The sequence below is a fragment of the Rhinoderma darwinii genome, chromosome 3 (assembly GCF_050947455.1).
Source record: "Rhinoderma darwinii isolate aRhiDar2 chromosome 3, aRhiDar2.hap1, whole genome shotgun sequence".
Lineage (NCBI taxonomy): Eukaryota > Metazoa > Chordata > Amphibia > Anura > Rhinodermatidae > Rhinoderma > Rhinoderma darwinii.
Window position 1 is genome coordinate 10,270,319 of NC_134689.1, and position 20,755 is coordinate 10,291,073.

Here is a 20,755-nt window from a genome sequence, read left to right on the forward strand (position 1 = left end):
TATTATTGAAGCACTGTATGGTGGTATTATTGGAGCACTGTATGGTGGTGTTATTGGAGCACTGTATTGTGGTATTATTGGAGCACTGTATGGTGGTATTATTGGAGCACTGTATGGTGGTATTATTGGAGCACTGTATGGTGGTGTTATTGGAGCACTGTATGGTGGTGTTATTGGAGCACTGTATGGTGGTATTATTGGAGCACTGTATGGTGGTATTATTGGAGCAGTCTATGGTGGTATTATTGGAGCACTGTATGGTGGTGTTATTGGAGCACTGTATGGTGGTGTTATTGGAGCACTGTATGGTGGTGTTATTGGAGCACTGTATGGTGGTATTATTGGAGCACTGTATGGTGGTGTTATTGGAGCACTGTATGGTGGTGTTATTGGAGCACTGTATGGTGATATTATTGGAGCACTGTATGGTGGTATTATTGGAGCACTGTATGGTGGTGTTGGAGCACTGTATGGTGATATTATTGGAGCACTGTATGGTGGTATTATTGGAGCACTGTATGGTGGTATTATTGGAGCACTGTATGGTGGTATTATTGGAGCACTGTATGGTGGTGTTATTGGAGCACTGTATGGTGGTATTATTGGAGCACTGTATGGTGGTGTTATTGGAGCACTGTATGGTGGTGTTATTGGAGCACTGTATGGTGATATTATTGGAGCACTGTATGGTGGTATTATTGGAGCACTGTATGGTGGTATTATTGGAGCACTGTATGGTGGTGTTATTGGAGCACTGTATGGTGGTGTTATTGGAGCACTGTATGGTGGTGTTATTGGAGCACTGTATGGTGGTATTATTGGAGCACTGTATGGTGGTGTTATTGGAGCACTGTATGGTGGTGTTATTGGAGCACTGTATGGTGGTGTTATTGGAGCACTGTATGATGGTGTTATTGGAGCACTGTATGGTGGTATTGTTGGAGCACTGTATGGTGGTATTTGAGCACTATATGGTGGTGTTATTGGAGCACTGTATGGTGGTATTATTGGAGCACTGTATGGTGGTGTTATTGGAGCACTGTATGGTGGTGTTATTGGAGCACTGTATGGTGATGTTATTGGAGCACTGTATGGTGGTGTTATTGGAGCACTGTATGGTGGTGTTATTGGAGCACTGTATGGTGGTGTTATTGGAGCACTGTATGGTGGTAATATTGGAGCACTGTATGGTAGTATTATTGGAGCACTGTATGGTGGTGTTATTGGAGCACTATATGGTGGTATTATTGCAGCACTGTATGGTGGTATTATTGGAGCACTATATGGTGGTATTATTGGAGCACTGTATGGTGGTATTATTGGAGCACTGTATGGTGGTGTTATTGGAGCACTGTATGGTGGTGTTATTGGAGCACTGTATGGTGGTGTTATTGGAGCACTGTATGGTGGTATTATTGGAGCATTGTATGGTGGTGTTATTGGAGCACTGTATGATGGTATTATTGGAGCACTGTATGGTGGTGTTATTGGAGCATTGTATGGTGGTGTTATTGGAGCACTGTATGATGGTATTATTGGAGCACTGTATGGTGGTATTATTGGAGCACTGTATGGTGGTGTTATTAGAGCACTGTATGGTGGTATTATTGAAGCACTGTATGGTGGTGTTATTGGAGCACTGTATGGTGGTATTATTGGAGCACTGTATTGTGGTATTATTGGAGCACTGTATGGTGGTATTATTGGAGCACTGTATGGTGGTATTATTGGAGCACTGTATGGTGGTGTTATTGGAGCACTGTATGGTGGTATTATTAGAGCACTGTATGGTGGTATTATTGGAGCACTGTATGGTGGTGTTATTGGAGCATTGTATGGTGGTGTTATTGGAGCACTGTATGGTGATATTATTGGAGCACTGTATGGTGGTGTTATTGGAGCACTGTATGGTGGTGTTATTATTAGAGCACTGTATGGTGGTGTTATTGGAGCACTGTATGGTGGTGTTATTGGAGCACTGTATGGTGGTATTATTTGAGCACTGTATGGTGGTATTATTGAAGCACTGTATGGTGGTATTATTGAAGCACTGTATTGTGGTAGTTATTGTGGAACTTCCAGCATGGCACTATACAATACGGTGGTCGGGGCACTGTTTTTTAGGCAACTGTATAGAAATGTTTGGTCAATGTATGGCACTGTTATTCAAGCACCATACTGTATGGCACTTATAATGATGCCCGATATGGTACGATTATTTGTACACTGTATGAGCATAAATCATCAACCAAATAAAGATCAATCTGATTGGCTGCTCGTCAGTGACTACACTGTACAGCAGCCGACAATCTTTAGAGAGGGGATAGAAGAGCTCATGTACTGCTGCAGTAGGTAGAAAGGATGTGCTGCTGTGGGGGGAGTATATCATGTGCTGCTGTGGGGGGGCAGTATATCATGTGCCGCTGTGGGGGGGCAGTATATCATGTGCTGCTGTGGAGAAAAAGATAACATGTGCTGTAGGCCCATGCCAAAGGTATGGTGCGCCCCCTATAAGGCTCCATAGCGGTTGATGTCAGCGTGGGCCCAACGTTACAGAGGCCGGCGTCACTGACGTAGTTTATTCAGCAAGGGGGTTGTCAGAGACCTGTCCATGTGAGTCCCCTGCATTGCACCAGTACATGTGATGATGTCACAGGGGTGAGGTCACAGGGGAAGTCTAAAACTGCATTACCTGATGTGTCCCCCATTAAGGTCCACACGTCCCAAAAGCACTATAAATTGCAGTTACCAGACAGGGTGGTCTTTACAGGTGGCTCGGTGCGTTCTCTTTATTGCTCCATAGCAGGTGATGACGTCATCTGGGGGATCGTCAGGGACATTCCTATATTTACACTGTATGGGCATTGTATAAGCGTGGTTAATCGATTCAGAAAAGAATGAAAACAAGCTATAGGGGGTGCAGAGGTAGCAGTCGCTCTCGGGCTCTGGTGCCTTAGGGGGCCCATAAACCCGTCTGCTACATAAGAAGACATCAGTATTATTAATGGTACGTGGTAAAAGGGGGGCTACAGAGAGACGTACAATTAGAGGGTTTATAAAAGCTTTACTTTTTCCCTTCATTTTGCAGGTTAACATGCTGCAGTCAAGACCTACCAGAAGAAAACGCCCCCTAGTGGGCAATAAAAACATGAAATACATTTTAAAATATCTCACTTCTAAACTAGAGATATAATCGCTTGAAGTTACAGGCCCAAAGCCTGAGCCAGCACTACTGGAGATTCTGATGACAACACTTCCTGTCCTGATTTCTGTAAGGTGCTGCGAGGTAACGTAAGGTGTTGTCATGGAGACCTTGCGTAAAACCAGATCACCGAATACATCAATATCCCCACATATACACACACGTAACTACCGCAGGTAAGCCAATATAACTATTGAGATCTGATTATCCAGAATATCTGATAATCCGGCACTTATTAAATCCTAGTGATGATGGATGAAAGGAATTTCCATGTGGTAGTAATATAAATAACAATAAGTATAACAACGCCATTGTCTGACATCTTACAAGAGGTCGGTCATTTGTTTAAAGCAAAAGTTAATGTCCACCATGACGGTTCCTCTTTAAATTAGCCTTAAAGGGGTATTCCCGTTTTTAATAATCATAGTATATCTGCAGGTGCAGGTCTGAATCCCTCACCTATAGGGAGAACAGGGGTCTTGGGACCCCTGTTTGGCAAATCACGCTGGTCGCTTCCGATAGAAGTCAATGGTGAGGGGGCCTCACCTTGTATGCGGCCCTCTACATTGACGTCTATGGGGGGGGGGGTTACGAAAGAGCTGAGCAAGCAGAAAGACTTCAATAGAGAAGGGGCCGTCGTGAATCGGGGGTCATGGGCATTTTGATGGGAATACTCCTTTAAAGTGCTTCAATCTGCTCAGGTCAAATTTCTGCTCCTTCTGAAATTTGCAATATCCTACATCAAATGGCCTTTTGAGCTGACACAATGTAACATTCACCAGCATAATTAAGGCCTATCTTGTGTAACCCGCAGGACAATTCCTGGCCTTGTCTCATTCATTATGATCCCCGTAAGATCTATCCTTTCCAGTGGCGTTACATTGTGTCACTGGCGGCCGCGCCTCGTACGGGGTTCTCAGGGAGGTTCTGGACGTCCACTTAGACAATCATCATCCGGCTTATTATGTGGGATCGGTAGCCCCTATTAGCGGTATCTTTTACAGGCACAGATTGGAGGCCTGTGTTTCCCGAGCTCACCATCTGTTCCTGCAGACTATCCTGGCTCCCGACCATCTTTTTTACCTCTACAACCTGCTCCATCTGTTGCACTAAGCGTCTGCCAGGTTCCACTACATCAGCGTTGGCGCCGCTGACATCTACTCGCTGCTTTGTACTCACAATAGGGAACTTGTCATTTCCAGCGAGAAGAAGAAAGAGTCAGGCAGGACTTCTAGCGGTGATTAACCACGGAGACTCTCAGCACAGGGACCATATCATAAGGACCACTTTATAAAGTCCTGTAATCACTGCTGTCTATCATTGTATCGAGGCGGATTTGTACTTTTTTTGTATTGTCATTTTGTAGTTCAGTTACAGCTTCTTGTGCTGTTTGTTGTGGCTTTTGTATGTTACTTTGTTGCTCCTTCGGAAGCCCCTGGGCATTTGCCCCTTTTGCCCCCATATAATCCGGACCTGGGTGCTACATTGGTGAAGCTCCCTGAGTGTCTGAAAGGGAGATTATTACACATGGGTGAGATCAAGGACATACATAATGTAGACGCATCCCCTTGAGTGTTATGTGGCCCATAAAGCCCCATTGGGGGCACTAATTAGGATGGACCCTATCACCCATCCCAACTGGTGATATGAGCCCCTTCCTAATGTTATCAAACAGGGATTGTAATGTGGGAGAAGGAGGTGATGGGTGTAATGGCATAAACAGGGGAGTACTGAACATTTGGACAGTACCGAAGGGTCCAAGGCCAGAATATGTCCACAGCCCACCAGTCAATCCTTAAAGGAATTGTCCAGTTGTGAAAACCCATTTAGAGAATTCAGAGTTATTAGAGGGGGGTCCTCTGTTCAGGATCCTCGTCTCTTGATCAGAGTGGAGAGCGGTTACATAGATCGTCTCTGGAGGACCTGTCCTCTCCTGCATTACACAGACAACACATTGATAAGAATGAACACTGTGTAATACTTCATTTCCCCTCTGGTGGCGCTGCAGGGAAATTGAACACTTACTGCAGGTTCCCCACAGATCACAGATGATCGCTGGAGATCCCAACACGGGGACACTTTGTGATCAGCTTATTGTCAAGGGAACCTCCTAACAAGTAAGAATTGTCCAAAGCGGAGAACCCCTTTAAAAATTAAGTGCAGTGATGAGCGTCTCTATCCCGTCTATAGTAGTTGGTAATGTCTCCATGACCTTTAATACCCAGGGGCCAATCTCATCCCCCCTGAATCAGACCGGCTGCAGTCCGTAAATTGGGCCCTAATACAACGTTGCACTGATTTGAGCATAATAAGACAAAATTATGTTTTTGCTACACAAAAATTCCCATATTCAAATAAAAACGAGGGGCCTGGCGGTAATTTTTCTCGTTTCATGTGGGAGGGGCAAACATTTGGACTTCCATCCTATTATTCACATTATATACAGCAGCTCCAATCAGCGAGACCCCATGGGGGTAAAATAAATGGGACGCTCTCGGCCCCACAACCCACATTCATGGAATCCTATGGACTTTGTCTACCGTGTGCGAGCGTTGGAGATGGGGGAGGGGTTCATCTCGAAAAGTCGATTAAAATCTATACCGATTGACAGATCTGGTTATTTACCCATAAAACCATCAGGTTTTTAATCGCCTCCATTTTTCGAATGCAGACGTCTCGAATCCCCGCAGCTTTACTCTAAATTCATTCTTGTTGCTCGTCTCCAGGGACAACGCGTAACGGAGCCGCAAAAATGGGAGCAGGTTCAGTGTAAACCTCTTCTCCGGCCCCCAACAGAGGGACTGAATGGGGCTCATTCATCACAGGACGAATGGAGGCGCTCGGAGAATGTGGAAAGGAAATGAGCTCCGGAGAAACCAGCACTCCGACCTACAAGACAATAACTGCTGCTAGCTGTCCAGTAATATGTACCCCCCCCCATACATTATGCGGGGGGTACTTGGACCACTGGAGTTGTTAGGGGGGGCAATAACTCTATCCATGTCACCTATAGAGTCGCTTTCAGTAATATACAGTATAATTCCTTTAATACAATATGTATGAACATTTCTGCAACTTTCCAATATTCTTTGTGTTTAAATTCCTCACCATTTTCAAGATCTCTGCTTGCTGTCAGTGAATGGGGACATTTCCAATCTGTACAGCCCTAATACTTCTCACAGCTAAGGGCTTGATACAATTATATCCAGTCCAGACAATCCTCTGTGCGGTGAACACTCTCGACTTTAGCCTGATACATTTTACCTGCACTGATACATTGTAACAAACTATCAGATTTGTGATGCTGATAGGTTGAGTACAAAGAGGATTACTGCGGGGACCCATGGGAAGGGGTCCTAGTCCAGGTTTTCCCCCAATAGGTGAAGGGACATTGAACAATCTTCTCTCCTACAAGGGATAGGTAGTCAGGTGGGTAAACAAGTATTGGGCGCCATAAAGTAAATGTTACGATAAGACCCCTCGTTCTGGCCCCGATATGATTAGGAAACTATGAGGTCATTCTAAGGAGCTTTTCATTGTCTGAGGTCGGAGTGTGACCAGGTGTCTGAAATGGGAATAGATAGGAGACAACTTGTACAAGGTTCCAGCCAAACGGCAGGGCAGGGGTAGAGGTCAAAGACTCTAAGGTCATACGTCCAGCCGCTCAGGAGAACAAACACAGGTACAAGATGTCTATTAATATCACCACAATCCTATTAAAGCAAACGCAGACTAATGCACCTCATCACCGCACGTGGAGGAAATCTTCACTTTACCTACAGATAAATACAATCATTCCAGACAATACATACAGTTATATCAGAAAATCAGAGGAAAATATATAATTATACACCAGTAGATGCCCAGGTTATACCAGCATGCTCCATATCACTATATACAAGCAGATGTATAACTTATACCAGCTGTACATATATAATTATATACAGAAGATACCCAGGTTATACCAGCATGCTGCATATCACTATATACAAGCAGATGTATAACTTATACCAGCTGTACATATATAATTATATACAGAAGATACCCAGGTTATACCAGCATGCTCCATATCACTATATACAAGAAGATGTATAACTTATACCAGCTGTACATATACAATTATATACAGAAGATACCCAGGTTATACCAGCATGCACCATATCACTATATACAAGAAGATGTATAACTTCTACCAGCTGTACATATATAATTATATACAGAAGATACCCAGGTTATACCAGCATGCTCCATATCACTATATACAAGCAGATGTATAACTTATACCAGCTGTACATATATAATTATATACAGAAGATACCCAGGTTATACCAGCATGCTCCATATCACTATATACAAGAAGATGTATAACTTATACCAGCTGTACATATATAATTATATACAGAAGATACCCAGGTTATACCAGTATGCTCCATATCACTATATACAAGAAGATGTATAACTTATACCAGCTGTACATATATAATTATATACAGAAGATACCCAGGTTATACCAGCATGCTCCATATCACTATATACAAGAAGATATATAACTTATACCAGCTGTACATATATAATTATATACAGAAGATAACCAGGTTATACCAGCATGCTCCATATCACTATATACAAGAAGATGTATAACTTATACCAGCTGTACATATATAATTATATACAGAAGACACCCAGGTTATACCAACATGCTCCATATCACTATATACAAGATGTATAACTTATACCAGCTGTACATATATAATTATATACAGGAGATACCCAGGTTATACCAGCATGCTCCATATCACTATATACAAGAAGATATATAACTTATACCAGCTGTACATATATAATTATATACAGAAGATACCCAGGTTATACCAGCATGCTCCATATCACTATATACAAGAAGATGTATAACTTATACTAGCTGTACATATATAATTATATACAGGAGATACCCAGGTTATACCAGCATGCTCCATATCACTATATACAAGAAGATGTATAACTTATACCAGCTGTACATATATAATTATATACAGAAGATACCCAGGTTATACCAGCATGCTGCATATCACTATATACAGGAAGATGTATAACTTATACCAGCTGTACATATATAATTATATACAGAAGATACCCAGGTTATACCAGCATGCTCCATATCACTATATACAAGAAGATGTATAACTTATACCAGCTGTACATATATAATTATATACAGAAGATACCCAGGTTATACCAGCATGCTCCATATCACTATATACAAGAAGATGTATAACTTATACCAGCTGTACATATATAATTATATACAGGATATACCCAGGTTATACCAGCATGCTCCATATCACTATATACAAGAAGATGTATAACTTATACCAGCTGTACATATATAATAATATACAGAAGATGCCCAGGATATACCAGCATGCTCCATATCACTATGTACAAGAAGATGTATAACTTATACCAGCTGTACATATATAATTATATACAGAAGATACCCAGGTTATACCAGCATGCTCCATATCACTATATACAGGAAGATGTATAACTTATACCAGCTGTACATATATAATTATATACAGAAGATGCCCAGGTTATACCAGCATGCTCCATATCACTATATACAAGCAGATGTATAACTTATACCAGCTGTACATATATAATTATATACAGAAGATACCCAGGTTATACCAGCATGCTCCATATCACTATATACAAGAAGATGTATAACTTATACCAGCTGTACATATATAATTATATACAGAATATACCCAGGTTATACCAGCATGCTCCATATCACTATATACAAGCAGATGTATAACTTATACCAGCTGTACATATATAATTATATACAGAAGATACCCAGGTTATACCAGCATGCTCCATATCACTATATACAAGCAGATGTATAACTTATACCAGCTGTACATATATAATTATATACAGAAGATACCCAGGTTATACCAGCATGCTCCATATCACTATATACAAGAAGATGTATAACTTATACCAGCTGTACATATATAATTATATACAGAAGATACCCAGGTTATACCAGCATGCTCCATATCACTATATACAGGAAGATGTATAACTTATACCAGCTGTACATATATAATTATATACAGAAGATACCCAGGTTATACCAGCATGCTCCATATCACTATATACAGGAAGATGTATAACTTATACCAGCTGTACATATATAATTATATACAGAAGATACCCAGGTTATACCAGCATCCTCCATATCACTATATACAAGAAGATGTATAACTTATACCAGCTGTACATGTATAATTATATACAGAAGATACCCAGGTTATACCAGTATGCTCCATATCACTATATACAGGAAGATGTATAACTTATACCAGCTGTACATATATAATTATATACAGAAGATACCCAGGTTATACCAGCATGCTCTATATCACTATATACAAGAAGATGTATAACTTATACCAGCTGTACATATATAATTATATACAGAAGATACCCAGGTTAGACCAGCATGCTCCATATCACTATATACAAGAAGATATATAACTTATACCAGCTGTACATATATAATTATATACAGAAGATACCCAGGTTATACCAGCATGCTCCATATCACTATATACAAGCAGATGTATAACTTATACCAGCTGTACATATATAATTATATACAGAAGATACCCAGGTTATACCAGCATGCTCCATATCACTATATACAAGCAGATGTATAACTTATACCAGCTGTACATATATAATTATATACAGAAGATACCCAGGTTATACCAGCATGCTCCATATCACTATATACAAGCAGATGTATAACTTATACCAGCTGTACATATATAATTATATACAGAATATACCCAGGTTATACCAGCATGCTCCATATCACTATATACAAGAAGATATATAACTTATACCAGCTGTACAGATATAATTATATACAGAAGATACCCAGGTTATACCAGCATGCTCCATATCACTATATACAAGAAGATGTATAACTTATACCAGCTATACATATATAATTATATACAGAAGATACCCAGGTTATACCAGCATGCTCCATATCACTATATACAAGAAGATGTATAACTTATACCAGCTGTACATATATAATTATATACAGAAGATACCCAGGTTATACCAGCATGCTCCATATCACTATATACAAGATATATAACTTATACCAGCTGTACATATATAATTATATACAGGAGATACCCAGGTTATACCAGCATGCTCCATATCACTATATACAAGAAGATGTATAACTTATACCAGCTGCACATATATAATTATATACAGGAGATACCCAGGTTATACCAGCATGCTCCATATCACTATATACAAGAAGATGTATAACTTATACCAGCTGTACATATATAATTATATACAGAAGATACCCAGGTTATACCAGCATGCTCCATATCACTATATACAAGAAGATGTATAACTTATACCAGCTGTACATATATAATTATATACAGAAGATACCCAGGTTATACCAGCATGCTCCATATCACTATATACAAGAAGATGTATAACTTATACCAGCTGTACATATATAATTATATACAGAAGATACCCAGGTTATACCAGCATGCTCCATATCACTATATACAAGAAGATGTGTAACTTATACCAGCTGTACATATATAATTATATACAGGAGATACCCAGGTTATACCAGCATGCTCCATATCACTATATACAAGCAGATGTATAACTTATACCAGCTGTACATATATAATTATATACAGAAGATACCCAGGTTATACCAGCAAGGTCATATCACTATATACAAGAAGATGTATAACTTATACCAGCTGTACATATATAATTATATACAGAAGATACCCAGGTTACACCAGCATGCTCCATATCACTATACACAAGAAGATGTATAACTTATACCAGCTGTACATATATAATTATATACAGAAGATGCCCATGTAATACCAGCATGCTCCATATCACTATATACAAGAAGATATATAACTTATACCAGCTGTACATATATAATTATATACAGAAGATACCCGGGTTATACCAGCATGCTCTATATCACTATATACAAGAAGATGTATAACTTATACCAGCTGTACATATATCATTATATACAGGAGATACCCAAGTTATACCAGTATGCTCCATATCACTATATACAAGAAGATGTATAACTTATACAAGCTGTACATATATAATTATATACAGAAGATACCCAGGTTATACCAGCATGCTCCATATCACTATATACAAGAAGATGTATAACTTATACCAGCTGTACATATATAATTATATACAGGAGATACCCAGGTAATACCAGCGTGCTCCATATCACTATATACAAGAAGATGTATAACTTATACCAGCTGTACATATATAATTATATACAGAAGATGCCCAGGATATACCAGCATGCTACATATCACTATATACAAGAAGATGTATAACTTTTACCAGCTGTACATATATAATTATAAACAGAAGATACCCAGGTTATACCAGCATGCTCCATATCACTATATACAAGAAAATGTATAACTTATACCAGCTGTACATATACAATTATATACAGAAATGCCCAGGATATACCAGCATGCTCCATATCACTACATACAAGAAGATGTATAACTTATACCAGCTGTACATATATAATTATATACAGGAGATATCCAGGTTATACCGTCATGCTCCATATCACTATATACAAGAAGATGTATAACTTATACCAGCTGTAGATATATAATTATATACAGAAGATGCCCAGGTTATACCAGCATACTCCACATTACTATCTACAAGAAGATGTATAACTTATACCAGCTGTACATATAAAATTGTATACAGAAGATACCCAGGTTATACCAGCTGTACATATATAATTATATACAGAAGGTACCCAGGTTATACCAGCATGCTCCATATCACTATATACAAGAAGATGTATAACCGTATACCAGCTGTACATATATAATTATATACAGTAGATACCCATGTTATACCAGCATGCTCCATATCACTATATACAAGAACATGTATAACTTATAATAGCTACACATATATAATTATATACAGAAGATGCCCAGGTTATACCAGCATGCGTCATATCACTATACACAAGAACATGTATAACATATACCAGCTGTACATATATAATTATATACAGGAGATACGCAGGTTATTCCAGCATGCTCCATATCACTATATACAAGAACATGTATAACTTATACCAGCTGTACATATATAATTATATACAGAAGATACCCAGGTTATACCAGCATGCTCCATATCACTATATATAAGAATATGTATAACTTATACCAGCTGTACATATATAATTATATACAGAAGACATCCAGGTTATACCAGCATCCTCCATATCACTATATACAAGAAGATGTATAACTTATACCAGCTGTACATATATAATTATATACAGAAGATACCCAGGTTATACCAGCATGCTCCGTATCACTATATACAGGAAGATGTATAACTTATACCAGCTATACATATATAATTATATACAGAAGATACCCAGGTTATACCAGCTGTACATATATAATTCTATACAGAAGATACCCAGGTTATACCAGCTGTACATATATAATTATATACAGAATATACCCAGGTTATACCAGCATGCTCCATATCACTATATACAGGAAGATGTATAACTTATACCAGCTGTACATATATAATGATATACAGAAGATACCCAGGTTATACCAGCATGCTCCATATCACTATATACAAGAAGATGTATAACTTATACCAGCTGTACATATATAATTATATACAGAAGATACCCAGGTTATACCAGCATGCTCCATATCACTATATACAGGAAGATGTATAACTTATACCAGCTGTACATATATAATTATATACAGAATATACCCAGGTTATACCAGCATGCTCCATATCACTATATACAAGAAGATGTATCACTTATACCAGCTGTGCATATATAATTATATACAGAAGATACCCAGGTTATACCAGCATGCTCCATATCACTATATACAAGAAGATGTATCACTTATACCAGCTGTGCATATATAATTATATACAGAAGATACCCAGGTTATACCAGCGTGCTCCATATCACTATATACAAGAAGATGTATAACTTATACCAGCTGTACACATATAATTATATACAGAAGATACCCAGGTTATACCAGCATGCTCCGTATCACTATATACAGGAAGATGTATAACTTATACCAGCTGTACATATATAATTATATACAGAAGATACCCAGGTTATACCAGCATGCTCTATATCACTATATACAAGAAGATGTATAACTTATACCAGCTGTACATATATAATTATATACAGAAGATACCCAGGTTATACCAGCATGCTCCATATCACTATATACAAGAAGATATATAACTTATACCAGCTGTACATATATAATTATATACAGAAGATTCCCAGGTTATACCAGCATGCTCCATATCACTATATACAAGCAGATGTATAACTTATACCAGCTGTACATATATAATTATATACAGAAGATACCCAGGTTATACCAGCATGCTCCATATCACTATATACAAGCAGATGTATAACTTATACCAGCTGTACATATATAATTATATACAGAAGATACCCAGGTTATACCAGCATGCTCAATATCACTATATACAAGAAGATGTATAACTTATACCAGCTGTACAGATATAATTATATACAGAAGATACCCAGGTTATACCAGAATGCTCCATATCACTATATACAAGAAGATGTGTAACTTATACCAGCTATACATATATAATTATATAGAGAATATACCCAGGTTATACCAGCATGCTCCATATCACTATATACAAGAAGATGTATAACTTATACCAGCTGTACATATATAATTATATACAGAAGATACCCAGGTTATACCAGCATGCTCCATATCACTATATACAAGAAGATGTATAACTTATACCAGCTGTACATATATAATTATATACAGAAGATACCCAGGTTATACCAGCATGCTCCATATCACTATATACAAGAAGATGTGTAACTTATACCAGCTGTACATATATAATTATATACAGGAGATACCCAGGTTATACCAGCATGCTCCATATCACTATATACAAGCAGATGTATAACTTATACCAGCTGTACATATATAATTATATACAGAAGATACCCAGGTTATACCAGCAAGGTCATATCACTATATACAAGAAGATGTATAACTTATACCAGCTGTACATATATAATTATATACAGAAGATACCCAGGTTACACCAGCATGCTCCATATCACTATACACAAGAAGATGTATAACTTATACCAGCTGTACATATATAATTATATACAGAAGATGCCCATGTAATACCAGCATGCTCCATATCACTATATACAAGAAGATGTATAACTTATACCAGCTGTACATATATAATTATATACAGAAGATACCCAGGTTATACCAGCATGCTCCATATCACTATATACAAGAAGATGTATAACTTATACCAGCTGTACATATATAATTATATACAGGAGATACCCAGGTAATACCAGCGTGCTCCATATCACTATATACAAGAAGATGTATAACTTATACCAGCTGTACATATATAATTATATACAGAAGATGCCCAGGATATACCAGCATGCTACATATCACTATATACAAGAAGATGTATAACTTATACCAGCTGTACATATATAATTATAAACAGAAGATACCCAGGTTATACCAGCATGCTCCATATCACTATATACAAGAAAATTTATAACTTATACCAGCTGTACATATATAATTATATACAGAAGACACCCAGGTTATACCAGCATGCTCCATATCACTATATACAAGAAGATGTATAACTTATACCAGCTGTACATATACAATTATATACAGAAATGCCCAGGATATACCAGCATGCTCCATATCACTACATACAAGAAGATGTATAACTTATACCAGCTGTACATATATAATTATATACAGGAGATATCCAGGTTATACCGTCATGCTCCATATCACTATATACAAGAAGATGTATAACTTATACCAGCTGTAGATATATAATTATATACAGAAGATGCCCAGGTTATACCAGCATACTCCACATTACTATCTACAAGAAGATGTATAACTTATACCAGCTGTACATATAAAATTGTATACAGAAGATACCCAGGTTATACCAGCTGTACATATATAATTATATACAGAAGGTACCCAGGTTATACCAGCATGCTCCATATCACTATATACAAGAAGATGTATAACCGTATACCAGCTGTACATATATAATTATATACAGTAGATACCCATGTTATACCAGCATGCTCCATATCACTATATACAAGAACATGTATAACTTATAATAGCTACACATATATAATTATATACAGAAGATGCCCAGGTTATACCAGCATGCTTCATATCACTATATACAAGAACATGTATAACATATACCAGCTGTACATATATAATTATATACAGGAGATACCCAGGTTATTCCAACATGCTCCATATCACTATATACAAGAACATGTATAACTTATACCAGCTGTACATATATAATTATATACAGAAGATACCCAGGTTATACCAGCATGCTCCATATCACTATATATAAGAATATGTATAACTTATACCAGCTGTACATATATAATTATATACAGAAGACATCCAGGTTATACCAGCATCCTCCATATCACTATATACAAGAAGATGTATAACTTATACCAGCTGTACATATATAATTATATACAGAAGATACCCAGGTTATACCAGCATGCTCCATATCACTATATACAGGAAGATGTATAACTTATACCAGCTGTGCATATATAATTATATACAGAAGATACCTAGGTTATACCAGCATGCTCCGTATCACTATATACAGGAAGATGTATAACTTATACCAGCTATACATATATAATTATATACAGAAGATACCAAGGTTATACCAGCTGTACATATATAATTCTATACAGAAGATACCCAGGTTATACCAGCTGTACATATATAATTATATACAGAATATACCCAGGTTATACCAGCATGCTCCATATCACTATATACAGGAAGATGTATAACTTATACCAGCTGTACATATATAATGATATACAGAAGATACCCAGGTTATACCAGCATGCTCCATATCACTATATACAAGAAGATGTATAACTTATACCAGCTGTACATATATAATTATATACAGAAGATACCCAGGTTATACCAGCATGCTCCATATCACTATATACAGGAAGATGTATAACTTATACCAGCTGTACATATATAATTATATACAGAATATACCCAGGTTATACCAGCATGCTCCATATCACTATATACAAGAAGATGTATCACTTATACCAGCTGTGCATATATAATTATATACAGAAGATACCCAGGTTATACCAGCATGCTCCATATCACTATATACAAGAAGATGTATCACTTATACCAGCTGTGCATATATAATTATATACAGAAGATACCCAGGTTATACCAGCGTGCTCCATATCACTATATACAAGAAGATGTATAACTTATACCAGCTGTACACATATAATTATATACAGAAGATACCCAGGTTATACCAGCATGCTCCGTATCACTATATACAGGAAGATGTATAACTTATACCAGCTGTACATATATAATTATATACAGAAGATACCCAGGTCATACCAGCATGCTCCATATCAGTATATACAAGAAGATGTATAACTTATACCAGCTGTACATATATAATTATATACAGAAGATACCCAGGTTATACCAGCTGTACATATATAATTCTATACAGAAAATACCCAGGTTATACCAGCTGTACATATATAATTATATACAGAAGATACCCAGGTTATACCAGCATGCTCCATATCACTATATACAAGAAGATGTATAACTTATACCAGCTGTACATATATAATTATATACAGCAGATACCCAAGTTATACCAGCATGCTCCATATCACTATATACAAGAATATATATAACTTATACCAGCTGTACATATATAATTATATGCAGGAGATACCCAGGTTATACCAGCATGCTCCATATCACTACATACAAGAAGATGTATAACTTATACCAGCGGTACATATATAATTATATACAGGAGATACCCAGGTTATACCAGCATGCTCCATATCACTATATACAAGAAGATGTATAACTTATACCAGCTGTACATATATAATTATATACAGAAGATACCCAGGTTATACCAGCATGCTCCATATCACTATATACAAGAAGATGTATAACTTATACCAGCTGTACATATATAATTATATACAGAAGATACCCAGGTTATACCAGCATGCTCCATATCACTATATACAAGAAGATGTATAACTTATACCAGCTGCACATATATAATTATATACAGAAGATACCCAGGTTATACCAGCATGCTGCATATCACTATATACAAGATGTATAACTTATACCAGCTGTACATATATAATTATATACAGAAGATGCCCAGGATATACCAGCATGCTCCATATCACTATATACAGGAAGATGTATAACTTATACCAGCTGTACATATATAATTATATACAGAATATACCCAGGTTATACCAGCATGCTCCATATCACTATATACAGGAAGATGTATAACTTATACCAGCTGTACATATATAATTATATACAGAAGATACCCAGGTTATACCAGCATGCTCCATATCACTATATACAGGAAGATGTATAACTTATACCAGCTGTACATATATAATTATATACAGAAGATACCCAGGTTATACCAGCATGGTCCATATCACTATATACAAGAAGATGCATAACTTATACCAGCTGTATATATATATATCATTACAAGAAACAGTAGACGTTGCGCCATTTGGACAGGATCCCAGTGCAGTAAAGAGCGCTAACTACTAATCCACTTCATAAAGCATTGTGGGTGAACCAATTAAAGGGGCTGCAAACAGCGTCTCTCTCTGGAGGACCCAGAATGTCTGTGCATTACATTACAGCCCATTGATTTCAATGAGAACTGTGTAATACTTCATTTTCCCTGTGGTGGCGCTGCATGGAAATTAAACATTTGCTGCCAGGTTTCTCCACAGATTACAGCTGATTGCTGGGGGGGGGGGTGGTCCCAATTGTGGGATCAGCAGGCCATCAGGGAACACTTCGAACAAAAAGGAAATGTCCAAATTGAGGAACCCGTTTAAACAACTCAATTGATGTTCGGTACTATTTTAAATAATAACTCCAGCATGGAGACATAATCTCCGGCCCCCTCCTCTAAATCATGCATATTAATTAGCCCTTCACTTTTAATGTTGTTACCGGCACAAACATATCCGGGCCGATCAATGACAGGAAAAACGTAGGAGTCTAAAGAAAAGCAACGAATGAGAATCGCTCATCCCTAATACTTGATAAAACATTTCTTTGCTTTTAGGTTTTGTTTCAACATTTTTTTAGTACATTATTTGATATATTACATAAAGAGCGATCATATTTTTTTATGAAAATTAAAGGGGCATCCCAAGACTTTTATATTGATTTCCTTTTTTATAGGAGAGGCCATTAATATTAGTCCAACTCTCGGCATTCCCAACTAGTGAAGGGTCTGCAGTCCCCTTAATTGTTTTTCTGGCACAGCTCTGTACTTAATGTGGCTACTGTGTCGGTACTTCAGCTCTCTATGGGACTGAGCTGCAATACCGGGTACAGCCACTACCAAATGTACGGCGCTGTGCCTGGTAGACAATAAAGCAGACACAGTGCTCGTCAGTCGAACCCCCACCAATCTGATATTAATGGCCTATCCTAAAGGAAAACCCCTAAAGGACCCTATACTAAGGCCCGGAAAACCCGTTTAATTCTTCTTAATTATGAAAACATAAAAATCTGGTCGGTGAAATAATAATAAATGCAATAAATAATACTAATAATATTAATAACAATCAATAATAATGAAACAATAATAATAAATAAAGATAATAAATAATACTAAATACAATAATAATATAAAATAATAAATACATGAAATAATAATCTATAATAATAATAATAATAATAATAATAATAAATGAGTCTATTTTCTAAGAGAAACTCAGAAAAAAAAGAACTTTCATCCATCGCTCAAATTCTATGTCTTATGAATCAAACGTTTTATTATTATTAGTCTTCCCAGATCTCTGGGGACTTGGGGTGGGGTCTGCAGGACACCTGAACAGGTTAATACCAGCAGGACTACAGCAGAACATAAAGCAAAAACACCGTCCCCCAAAATAATCCGTCTATTAGAGTTTGGAGACGTTGGTTCCAGCAAAACATTTTAAGATGCTCCTCCTGTTATTTGCTGCTCCCCTCCTGATAAGAAAATGTTTGTATATGAAGAATAGATATTAGTGCAGAAGGTCTGTGGACTGGCAGCAGAGGGACATTGGTGCAGGGGGTCATTAGTGCAGAGGGTCATTAGTGTAGAGGGACATAAGTGCAGAGGGTCTGTAGGTTGGAATAGCAGAGGTACATTAGTGTAGAGGGTCTGTAGGTTGGAATAGCGGAGGGACATTAGTGTAGAGGGTCTGTAGGTTGGAATAGCGGAGGGACATTAGTGTAGAGGGTCTGTAGGTTGGAATAGCGGAGGGACATTAGTGCAGAGGGTCTGTAGGTTGGAATAGCAGAGGGACATTAGTGTAGAGGGTCTGTAGGTTGGAATAGCGGAGGGACATTAGTGCAGAGGGTCTGTAGGTTTGAATAGCGGAGGGACATTAGTGCAGGGGGTCTGTAGGTTGGAATAGAAGAGGGACATTAGTGCAGAGGGTCTGTAGGTTGGAATAGCGGAGGGACATTAGTGCAGAGGGTCTGTAGGTTGGAATAGCGGAGGGACATTAGTGCAGAGGGTCTGTAGGTTGGAATAGCGGAGGGACATTAGTGCAGTCTATGGCTTGGTGCTTTGTCTTTGCTGCTGTAGACATGGAGGACAGTAGAGAGTCACTTACTTTAATGCCTCTGTCACCCCAGCTCCTGTCCTCCTGCCTCCGTCTCTCCTGTCTCTTTTCTTCTTCTTATTCCCCTGCTTAGGTAGGAATCCTGCACACAGTCCCAGCTCCTTCTCTTAATGTCCTCTATGTTGTTCTTTCCTGCAGACAGGGATTTGTCGGGATTTCTCCAGGATCTGTGCTTGTCCCTGAGATTCAAAGTTCTTGTGCTGTGAAGTTCATCCTGTCTCCCCCTGTCGGTGTGTGTGCACTGATGTGTCTGCTGAGGACCAGGGAGACTATGTGTGAGTGTGTGACACAGCCTGGGGAGCTCTGCATCATAAACAGGGACCTCATTCTAGGACAGTTCTCCACCCAGGACCTGGGGGTTGTGTTCTCTGGAGGAGTCTTACATTCCGAATATACAGAAACTTGTATTCATATACAAATAACCCTAAGAATTCACTTTAGTCATATACATATAAATAGGTTTATTAATGTTACTTGTATTTATTAAGGCTGATACAGATATGGGGTGTAAAGGAAAAAGGGCATCAGGAGACACAAACCAAAGATAAAAA

General features: G+C 37.8%; 1 protein-coding gene across 1 annotated transcript in view; it reads right to left on the bottom strand.

Moving 5' to 3' along the window:
• The window catches only part of PTN (pleiotrophin), a 47,437-nt gene extending 26,934 nt beyond the window's left edge, over nucleotides 1-20,503 (bottom strand). The window contains exon 1 of the mRNA XM_075855856.1: nucleotides 20,196-20,503. The gene's annotated coding sequence lies outside the window, so the exon portion shown is untranslated. The remainder of the gene's footprint in view (nucleotides 1-20,195) is intronic.
• Nucleotides 20,504-20,755: the final 252 nt, after the last annotated feature.